Raw genomic sequence first — 8,835 nt, 5'->3', positions numbered from 1 at the left:
CAATTTTAATATCTGAGTAATTCTGTCATTGTAAAATAAATCAGCAAATGTTATTGCGCATTTAATATTTGTTTTTTTAATTTTGGTTTTTCAAGACAGGGTTACTCTGTGTAGCCTTGGCTGTCCTGGATTCGCTTTGTAGACCAGGCTGGCCTCAAACTCAGCGATCTGCCTGCCTCTGCCTCCCGAGTGCTGGGATTAAATGCATGTGCCACCACCTGCCTGACTATTATCTTTGTTTGAAGTCTTTCAGCTCAAGATTCTCTTGCCCACACATCCTGAGTCCTGGGATCACACTGTGCGCTACGATTCCTGGCCTGTTTGGAATTTTTGAAAGTAGAATTGGCACTGTTTCCTCCCTAAATATTTGTCAGAATTTACGCATGACGCTGTTGTGACATTTTAAAGAATAGATTTAGCTTATCCAGGGCACACGAGGCCATTCATTTTACCGTCTTTCTCTGAACAAAGCTCCTCCCAGATGGGTTTTGCCTCTGTGAGCCTCCTGCAAGTTCTGTTTACTTTTCCTGCCTGTGTGAGTTCATAGTTCGTTTATCTCACTCAACCCTATGATGTATTTTTAAAAATATGCATTTAATTGTTCTTTTTTATGCTACTTTTTTTTTTAAGAGAAGGTACAGGGATGGAAGAATAGCTGGGCTGTTAATCAGGAGTGACACACTTGCAGGGACCCTGAATTTGGTTCCCACCACGTACAGCAGGTGGCTCACAGCTCCTTAAAACTTCGACTTCGGGAGCTCTGATGTCCTCTGTCAACAACTTGGCGGCCATCTGTGCTGTCATCTGTGCACACCCACACACAGACACACAGATTTACACATAATTATAAACTTAAAATATCTTTAAATATAAGATGTAGATGCCTCAAATTTGTGAGGCCACTGATTCTAGATAGAAGGGTATGAAAGTAGCCCACTCGTGACAAGGTTGCAGTCCATGTTAAAGTGTCAAAGGAAGGGCTTTCACTGTGGCTTGTACAGGTGCCTCTTAGCCAGCGACTGCACACGGCCATCTGTCTTTGAGCTTCCAATCACCAGTCCCTGCTCGGTGGGAAGCAGTTCCCTGACTTGGGCAGTCCTTTCACTGTGTATAGTGTAGGCTCTGTTTCTTAACAATTAAACTTTATTATAAAACCTAACTAGCTTACACAAGAGGGGGAAAAAAAGGTTAAAGGGAAAAAAGAGTGAACCTTCCGGTATCCGTTCCACGGGACGGGTCCTTAGGTGTCTCTGGCCTGTGTGCTGGTCCAGCCTGTTCACTGATCCACGTGCACTCAAGCCCGGTCTCAACCTGCTATTGCTCTCTCCTCTCCGCCTGTCTATGTCACGTGTGAAGGGCGGTCTCCTTCTCCCATTGAGGGTCGATTAGAGAAACAAGAGTCCAGATGGAGTCCCCAGGTCCGCTTCCTGAATTCCAGGCCCAGGATGGCTCCACCCAGTCTATCTCAGGGTATCCATGGGGTGTCCAAGGGTAAAGCCCGCCAAGACTGCTTTCACCTGTGACAAAGCTTACAGTCTTTCCCACAGTATAGTCTTTGCTAATAAGATGCACCCCGCCCCCTTCTATTTTTTTACACCGAGGACATAGCAACCAAGGACAGCCAGGTTTTCTCCCAGAAATTGACTCTTCACTGGAATCCCTCAACGATGGATTAGATGGTTGAGACAAATTCGTGGCAAGGGTTTTACGATTCTTTAACCCTGTACCCTGCATCATGCCCTGCACCTCTGGAGATAGTCTCACTTCTATCGTTTATGACGTGGTTTCTTTTTGCTTAATTCATTATAGTTTATGCAGATTACATCCCCACTATTATCCCTTCACTTGTATCTTCCCGTTCCCACCCTCCCCCCACTTCCACCCTATCCCCCGCCCCAGACCTCTAACAGAAGGGGATCTCTTCCCCTACCATATGACCAAAGCCTATTAGGTCTCATCCCATAACCTGCATCCCTTTCCTCTGTGTGCCCAAGAGGCCTCCCCAACAAAGGGAAATGATCAAATTGGGGACACCAGAGTTCATGTCAGAGGAAGTCCTTGCTCCCTCCACAACCATGGAGAATGAGCCTTCCATTGACTGAATCTGAACAGGGAGTATAGGGTCTACATTCTCTGCATACATTGTCCTTTGTTGGTGTAACAATTTGTGTAGCCCCCACCCCCACCCCTGGGTCCAGATCTGCTAGTCTTGATGGTCTCCTTGTGGGGTTCCTGAACCCTCTGGGCCCTTCCATCCCCCCACTCTTCCATAAAACTCTCAGTGCTTCATATAGAGTCTAGCAGCAAGTCTCAGCATCTCTCCTAATTCCCTGCTGGGTGAAGTCTCTCAGAGGACATTTATGTTGGACTAATATCCACTTATAAGTGAGTATATATTTGGATCATTTTTAGTTCATCCACTGCTGTCCTGCTGATCAGACACTGTGTCTGTGGTTGGTGCCACCATCTTGGATCTCCTTAAGTGGTTTCTTATGTAAGTTGTTCACCTCATATTTTCAGAAGTCATTAACTTCGTGAGAGATTATTTCAATAGTTGTGATCCCCAAATCCCAAATGTTAAAATACTGAGTCAAAAATGTTATGGCCATCCTTTTCTGAATAAATCATTGGCCAATGGATGCCTTAGCCCTCGAGAGATTATTACTTGATGACACAGAGGAAGAGAACACAGAGAATTGACCCCTAGCTCTTACATTTTTTTTTTTTAAATCCAGGAGTAGCCATATACACTTATGTTCAAATAGATTGGCAAGCAAATCTCACAGCGGTGGATGATGTCAGATGGTTGAGGAAACACAATATGCTCAAATTCTTAAAAGTACGGGGAGAAAAGAGGGCTGGTCATGGAGGTAAGTGGTAGAGCACTTTCTGAGCATGCGCGAGGGCCTTGGTTCAATTCCCAAAGGTGCAAAGAGTAAAGAGTGGAGGAAACAGAACTATTTGTATTGTTAAAGCGTATACCACATGGGGCATGGGTATTGTGTGGCATCTAATATGAAGTAAAATTGGGAACCAGCACTCACCTTTGTCTTGGGGTGGCTTTGCCTACTGTTCAGAAGTTGTCAGGGATCACTAATGGTGACCATGGCTTACTTGGCCCTGTGCTCTTCCTTTCTTTTTCACACTGGTCCCCACAAGGTTTTTATACCAGCCTCACAAATCTCTAGTTCAAATGAGGTCAACAGGTAGGAGGTAAAAACAGGAAAAAGTAACATGTTGATTTTAAGGTTGACCTTGCTGGATGTAGTAATCTTGTTTGGCAGTTACTCTCATAAAAGTCATTTGATTTCAATATTAATGATGGTATAAGCATTAATTTAAATGAAGATTTTATTAACCTGGCAGTACTCACAAGTTATCATTGTAATTAAAAAAAAAATCACCACTGATGACTGACATCTCTTTTTGCAAATTAGCATGGTTCACTGAAACAAGCGATTCTCAACCTTCCTGATGATGTAATCTTTTAGTACAGTTCCTTGTGTTGTAGTGACTGCCCCCAACCATAAAATTATTTTCATGACTACTTCATAACTATAATTTTGCTACTGTTATGAAAGGAAATGTAAATATCTGGGTTTTCAGATGGCCTTAGTCATGACCTACAGGTTAAGAACCGGTGCTCTGATGCACAGCTTGGTCTTCATGTGGATCCTCCAACAACTGAAGTAGGGGTTGGGGGGTAGTGCTCTTTGACTCTGATGCCTCCTTTTGGATTCTGGTACCCTTAACCGGCTGCTTTGTTTGGTCTTAGTGGGAGAGGCTGCATCTAGCTCTGCAGTGACTTAATGCACCAGGGTGGGTTGGTATCCATGGAGCATCTCACACTTCTCAGAGGAGAAGGGATAACAGGGGAGGGGCCTGGGGGAGAGGGTTGTATGTGTGTGTGTGTAGGGACTGGAAGGAGAGAGGAAGGCTGCAATCAGGATGTAAAGTGAATAAGTAAATACACTTTAAAAAATTAAAAAAAAAAAAAGAACTGCTGTTCTGAAACAATGATTATATACCCAGGCAAAAAATATTATTTGGATATGAGCCACACACACCCTACTGCCTAAATATTTTTGACAGATAAGCACCAACTGCAGAAAATGCCACTTTGAAGGACACCACCTCTGCAGTGAATGCACTTATGGTTTCTGTCCTAGCAGGATGAGTCAGTGCCTGTAAAGCTGACCGCTATCCATCCAGAAGCCCTGTAGGACGTAAGAATGCAAAGAGCTTTCTGAGATGCATGGGAAGGGTGGTGATGTTAGGGACTCTTATATATGGGGTGGGATAGGTGGCTCAGATGCATGGGTTGGCTTAAAATTATGTTGACAAAAACACAACCCTTGGCACAAGCAGGGCTCTCAATGCACACATTGATCAGGAGGCTCAGCTTACTAAAATGATAAAGACCAAAATAAAAAAGCAAACAGCAACCACAAAGCAACTAAAACCTAGCAGGACATAAGTAAATTCTCCTAACAGGCCTTCCAATATTGTCCATCCAGCCTCGACTTTATCCCACTGTGTATCCCAGGGTGGTTTTCAACTTGTGTTCCTTCAAATTTGGTCTTGGCCTCTCAAATAGCTGGAGTTGTAGGTGAGGTGAATGACAACACTAGGCTTTGCTTGGATGTTGTTATTGGTGGGTAACTTAATCCTTCTCAAAAGACAGAACACTTAATTAAACATTATTTGCACTGGGTGAAAGGTAAAAAAAAAAAAAAGGATAATTTGTTTTTGTTTTTGTTTTTTTCTGCTTACTCTCTCATTTCCAAAGCTGACCTTGCTGAATCTTGGCTTTCGGCTATTTTCTTTCAGGGCCTGAAACATACCATTCTGTGCTTTCATGCCTTTTAGGATTGCTGATCAGAGACTGGATGCGATGCTGCCCATGGGAGTGAGTCGGTGTCTTTCTCTGTTTAATCTGATCTAGTTGTTTTGCGGTTTTGGCATCTTGACTGTGATGTGTCATGGAGGAAACATTCTTTTCTGGTCATGTCTTTGTGAGTAACAAATATTTCTTTTGTTTGGATGTCTATTTCTTTCCATAGATTCTGGGAATTTTCTGGTATAATTTCATTGAATACATTTTCTGTCTTTAGTACTTATTTCTGCTCTGTTTTTCTATTCTGTGGATTCTTAGGTTTGGTTGTTTTGTCATACTGTAGAGTGTTTGGACTGTGTCGCCATACTGGGTTAATTTTTATCTGCATTGATGTTTGAATGTCATGCCCACAGTATTCTGTCTTCTGCTTTCTCAGGTCTACTGGTGATGCTTTCTGCTCCTTTTATTAGTTCACCAACCTTTTCATTTTGAACCTTTTTGTCCTCCCATCTCAATTTTCTTGTTGAATTTGTTACCTAGGTTACTGATTTCTTTTCTTCATTGCTGATTTTCTTTCCCACCATGCACCTATTTGTTTCACTTTTGAAGTCAGTGATTCATTTAGAAGCAGATATTGAATTCTTAGGGTTCAGTAGTTTCAGTGTCTTTGGATTCAGGAATGGAGAAGTCATGATTTCTTTGGGCATTTAGCTACCTGGCTTTTTTCATTTTCTTGTGCTTTTGAGTGCATTGTGGCCATCTATTGGTTTTGATTATCTCTTAGGATATGGGTTAGGATCTTCTTAGTGACTAGTCTATTCTTGAGAGCCAAATTCCCAGTGACACACAGAGAGGAGAAAACAAACTGCTGTGGTAGTGAATCACCACAGTAAACTCGTTGTAAAAATACACTTTAAATCGACTCAAGCCAGGTGATATGCTACTATAAAATTAGCTTTTATTTGCCGGTTTCAATTGTTGTCTTGATGGGTTAGTGCCTCTTTCTGCTAACCTAGGCCTAGTCCTGGAAGCTTCTAGCCTTTATACAATCTAACCTAGGCCTAGAATGTTTTGAGCCTCTAAGACTTACTGCTTGATAAGCTCACCCTTATTCTTTCTGAGCTCTGGGCTGGCTGGTTCAACTCAGCTGTTCTAGCTCAAGCTCTTCTCCCAACTGACTTATTCAATCTGGCTTCTCTCTTGGCCTGGAATTGCTTTGCTTGGCCTCAAACTATCTCAGCAATTTGCTCTAACTTTTGGCTTCATCTCATTTTCTGGCCTGTTCCATCTTCACCTGAGTTCTCTCTCTCTGCAACCCACTTCTCTATTACTGTCCTTGTAAAAACTGCCTCCTCTCTCCGTAAAACTGCTTTTTTTTTTTTTTTTGGTTTTTCGAGACAGGGTTTCTCTGTGTAGCCTTGACTGTCCTGGACTCACTTTGTAGACCAGGCTGGCCTTGAACTCACAGCGATCCGCCTGCCTCTGCCTCCCGAGTGCTGGGATTAAAGGCGTGCGCCACCACGCCGGGCCCCGTAAAACTGCTTTTTAAGTAGCTTCTCTTTCTTTTCTCTTCTTGTGAGAGTTGAGCATATCATAGTCTGTCAAAACTCTGATTTGTCATCTTTTCTGCCACTCAATTAGACATTACTTTCAAACATGGGTGCTTCCTTCTATAAACTAACTTTTCCTTTGTTTTAGATTAAAGGCATGTATCTCCACACCTGGACCTAAGCTTTTCTTTACCTGATAATTGCTCTATACCAGGCTAGCCTTGAAGTTAGATTTGTTTGCCTCCATCTCCTGGATTTAAGGCATGTTTGTATTCCAGCCGGATCACACAGACCTACAAGGTCTTTGGATGTGATCTCTTACCAAAGCAGCTGTGTTCTGAATTAACATTCCTCTACACAGAACCAATGCTATCTAGAGCAGAAAATGGCAAAGTGAGTGGGCTATCATGATAAAAATTATTTAAGGTAAAAGCAAAACTAGTAAAAATTTACTAAATAAATGAATGAAAAAAAACAAGAAGGAAGTGGAAATGAGGAAAGGATGGAGAATGGAAGAAGCTGGAAGCAAAAAGAGGAATGGAGAAGGGTATTGGGAAGGAAGAAAGTTCAGCAGATACAAAAATATCTGGTTGACAAATAGAGAAAAATGGATAAGCAAAATTAGATACATGCACTGGGAGTGGAGTGTGCAAACGAAGCCCTGAGAGCCTTGTACGAGGACCATCTCCCATGTTTTTGGGTGGAAGATCAGATACTCCACGGGAACTGCAGAAATTTTAGTCCATCCAGCGGGTAAGGCAGGTGGCTGCAGAAACTGATCCACCACTGACCACAGGCTCAGGTTCTATGCTTTGTTCTTGGTGTGTGTGTGTGTGTGTGTGTGTGTGTGTGTGTGTGTGTGTGTGTGTATTGACAAGATCTCACATTTGCCTAGGGTTGCCTCCAACTAAGGTAATTCTCCTGTCTGAACATCCTAAATGCCAGGATTACAAATGTGAGCTATGCCCAACTCAGACTCCAGAGTTATTTTCAAGTGATGAGTCTGGCTATTAGGTTCTGCAGTTAGGGTTACTGCCCACTGGACCCTTCACTATTTCAGCCAGGTCTCAGGTCTCCTTAACCGTCAAACTCTCTGGCATGTCAGCAACTGTCTCCTGTAGCTAGTGTTTGCTACTTTGTGGGTCCTTCTTTCTCTCTTCTACCCTCCTTTACTTCTTCCCTTTCAGCCTCCTAATAATAGATAGGAGAGGAAAAAAATGATGGAGTTCTTTGGGGAAAGTTTTATCTTTGCTGTCAGGATATCTAATTTCTTCTCATTACTTTGTGCTGGACTACTTGAAAAACTACAACCAACAGCAGCTAACAGCTTCCAACCACCGACAGCCACACCTACTGGGGCTCTAGCTCTTATATATCCTCTGAAAAGTCCCCAGAATTCCAAACACCACACTCTCACAGAAATTGAGCAGCTGGCAAAACCATGCCCCTGCCAGAGCATGAAGCAAATCATAGCCAATTGCCTCAAAGCAGCAACATCTACATACCCTGGATTAAAATGAAAATATATTCTTATAACTTTTCTGTGTTTCTTAAAAGAAACCAGCATTACAAAATTCTCACTACTTTTCCCTCTTTCTGTTTTAAGCCATTAATTACGATGGGTGTAGTGGGCAATTATAAACAGAAATATTTTCAAGGATATAATGCTTTTTGGATCAGTGGTCAAAGTTTTCAGGAGACCTCACCTGCTCAATGATACTCTTTATAAATTTTGATGGTTTCCATAGCTTTTAATTTCCTGTGGAGATATAAACAAATCTGTAATCCTGACACAAAGCATTTGCATCTTCCATTCTGATGTTAACACATTTTTATAGTATATAGGTTTATTTAATTCCATACTTCCTCCCCCCCCCCCCATAACCCAATATCTCATGGCTGGTTTTTTCCTTCTCATTAACTTTTAGAAAATTTAAAGTTAACAGAGCACTGTTAAGAAATTACCCATAGGGGTCTTTTTTCTTCCTTTTTGTTTTATAAGCATTTCTTTTACAGTTCAATTACATCCTTCTACAGCTGTTTGTCCTATAGGATTGTGCGTTATACTTGTAATATGCCTTATATTATAATATGCAAAAAAATTGCTTCATCTTATTGGAGACATATATGTGGGCATTGTTAGTCTTAATTTGAACAGGTATTCCCATAATAGACATTACTTCCAGTAAATATGTAATTATAGAATCAGCCTTTTCAGAGAACTCAAAGCAGTTGCCCTTTGAATTCCTTAATATATATCAATGGTATGGTGTACAAACATTAGTTTTCCAAATTGTGAAAAATGAAACACATATATCTGCAAGATTTTATTTCCTTTGATACCTCTAGGGCTACTTCCAACAGGTAATGGAGTTTGGTTATACAAAGAAGAAGTAGGACATTTTCTTATAATTTCCTTGGCTTGTTGCCAGGTGATACAATTATTTT

This window comes from Acomys minous (genome assembly GCF_964271855.1).
Source record: "Acomys minous genome assembly, chromosome: 13".
Lineage (NCBI taxonomy): Eukaryota > Metazoa > Chordata > Mammalia > Rodentia > Muridae > Acomys > Acomys minous.
The sequence above is the reverse complement of the archived record's forward strand: the minus strand, read 5'-3'. Positions refer to the sequence as shown.